General features: G+C 39.4%; 1 pseudogene; it reads left to right on the top strand.

Annotated features, from left to right (window-relative positions):
- The first annotated feature begins 2,327 nt into the window (after window positions 1-2,327).
- LOC119232468 (phosphoglycerate mutase 1-like) lies at window positions 2,328-3,068 on the top strand (annotated as a pseudogene).

The following is a 3,068-nucleotide window of genomic DNA, read 5'->3' on the forward strand; positions in this document are numbered from 1 at the left end:
ATTAAAAAAAGGAAGAATAGAAGTATTACACTTTCAGACTTCAAACTATACTACAAAGCCATAATAATTAAAATAGCATGGTACTGGAACAAGAACAGACACACAGACCAATGGAATTGAATTGAAAACCCATACATAAAGCCATACATATATGGTCAACCAATCTATGACAAAGGAGCAAAGACTATGCACTGGAATGAGAATTTATCTTCAATAAATGGTGCTGGGAAAACTGAATCACATGCAAAAGATTGAAACTAGACTACTATCTTACATCATACATAAAAACCAACTCAAAATGGATAAAAGATTTGAATTTAAGACTTGAAACCATAAAATATATAGAAGAAAACATAGGCAAAACACTCCATGACAGACATCTCAGAAAGATCTTTGAGGATCCAGCTCCAAAGCAAAGAAAATGCAAGAAAAGATAAACAGCTAGGGCTACATACAACTAAAAACTTCTGTACAGCAAAACAGACAATTACCACAGATTGGGAGAAAATATTTGTACTTCATACAACTGATAAGGATTTATACCAATGATTTACAAAGCTTACACAACTTAATAAAAACACAGGAAACAACTCAATAAAAAAATGAGGACCTCCCTGGTGGTGCAAGGGGTTAAGTCTCATCACTATGAATCAATCTGCAGCCACTGCAGGATGAGTTAGATCCCCGGCCAGGGAGCTCACCCATATGGAGCAGCAGATCTCTCTTGTCTGGCCTGCAGCTCTCCTCAGTAGAGTATTTTCAGTGGATCCACTCCCTGCTCTGTCTCTGATGAATCCTCTCACCCTCCGCACCTCTGGCCTGCACCCCAGCTTTTGTATGCATAAATAAATAAATCCTTTTTTAAAAAATTAACAGAAGAGCTAAAAAGACACTTCTCCAAAGAAGAAATGCAAATGGCCAAAAGGCATACGAATAAATGCTCAATATTACTTATAATCAGGGAAATGCAAATTAAACCACAATGAGCTACTTTCTCACACCTGTGAGAATGGCCCACATTTAAAAAAAAAAAAAAACTGACAACAACAAATGCTGGGGAAGATGTGGAGAAAAAGGAACCCTCTTACACTGTTGGTGAGAATGCAAATTGGCCCAACCACTATAGAAAACTGTGTGGAAGTTCTTCAAATTACTGAAAATAGAGATACCATATGATCCAGCAATTCTACTCCTAGGAATATACCCAAGGGACACAAAAACATTAATTCAAAAGGAAACCTGCACTCCTACATTTATTGCAGCACTATTTACAATAGTTACAATATGAAAAGAAACTAAATGCCCAAAACAGATGACTGGATCAAAAAGATATGGTATATACACAATGGATTACTACTAAGCAATGAATAAAGATAAACTCATGCCATTTGTAGCAACATGGATGGAACTGGAAGGTATTATGGTCAGTGAAATAAGTCAGAAGGAAAAAGAAAAATATTGGATGATATCACTTATGGAGCAATATAGGGAAAACAAACTGAGTCAAAAAAAAAAAGACAAAATTTGTAGGCAACTATAGATCTGATGTTTACAACAGGGGAATGGGAGGAAGAGAGATCAAAACCGGGGTGAGATGAGCACAAAGGACCATATTGATGGTTCACAGGTTATATGATGGTGGGATATTTACAGGGACTACACCTGTAAGGGGAGAAATCAAATGTTGTACACAAATGAATAACAATGGTAGAAAATTTAAAAATAGCAGAAGTGTAAGAAGGAGCAGCTGCTTGAAGAGCCCATCTTTGGTGAGATTCCCTTGTCCATAGATTGCAAAGAGGCTATGTAATTCCTGTGAAGAGTCACGTATGACAATGTTTAGCAGATTTCTCCCCAAGATTAAAGTCAAAAAGGAATTGGTGTCCTTGTTTTGCCAGACTGGAACAATGAGCAGTTTGCTATTTTTTAAAGAGTTTTCCGATATATGGACCATTGCCAAATTATTTGTGTTATAGACTAAAAGCTTTTTAATTATTACTAAGAGCATTTTAAACTATAAAAGTTCTGTTGAACTTTTAGTGCAACTGGTTTCCTTGAAGGACAAATGTTCTGGAAAATTTGTTTTATTGAGTAAATAACACATGATGGACTGCACTCAGTCAGCGCTTTGATAGTTGCTTAATGGGTAATGCCTTCCAGTATATTAAGGACAACAAAGCCTGGAATCAGAAGAATTCTATGCGTATTATGCAAGGGTAAACAGATCCCCTCATCTTTTAAAATTCTAGTTCTGCTTTTGAAAGTTGAAAAAATATATATCAGAAAAAATATATATCATAGTGTGCACTTCATTCTGAGCAATCGCCATGACCACTTGCAAGCTTGTACTGATCCAGCACAGCGAGGGCACATGGATCCTGGAGAATAGATTCAGTGGCTGGTACAGGAGGACCTGAGTCAGGAACCTGACCCAGACCAGGATGGGAAGTGAAGCATGCTGGGCAGGCGCTGCGAGCTGCTGTATATGAGTTTGATATCTGCTTCATCTCAGTGCAGAAGAGAGCAATTCAGACTCACTGGACAGTATTGGATGCCATGTGAGGACTTGGTCCTCAATGAACAGCCTTATGAAGGTCTGACTGGCCTCAAGAAAACAGAAATTGCTGCCAAGCATGACAAGGCCCAGGTAAAGATATGGAGGCATTCCTGTCATGTCCCAGCACCCTCAATGGAGTCTGACTACCCATCTACAGCAACACCAGGAAGTCCCGCAGCATGCCCTCACTGAAGATCAGCTACCCTGCGCTGTCTGAAGGACACTATAACCAAGAGCCCTGCCTTTTTGTGATGAAGAAATAGCCGCTCAGGTCAAGGAAGGAAAACAGGTACTGATTGCAGCCCATGGTAACAGCCCTCTGGGCATTGCCTAGTATCTGGAGGGTTTCTCTGAAAAGACTATCATGGAGCTGAACCTGCCAACTGGTATTTTCATTGTATGAATTGGGTGAGAACTTAAAGCCCATCAAGCCTGTGCAATTCCTGGGGGAGTGAAGGAACTGTGTAAAGCCATAGAATCTGTTGCTGCCCAGGGGAAGGCTGAGAAGTGA

The sequence above is a fragment of the Talpa occidentalis genome, unplaced genomic scaffold, assembly GCF_014898055.3.
Source record: "Talpa occidentalis isolate TD23 unplaced genomic scaffold, MPIMG_talOcc4v2.1 talOcc4.7, whole genome shotgun sequence".
Classification (NCBI taxonomy): Eukaryota; Metazoa; Chordata; class Mammalia; order Eulipotyphla; family Talpidae; genus Talpa; species Talpa occidentalis.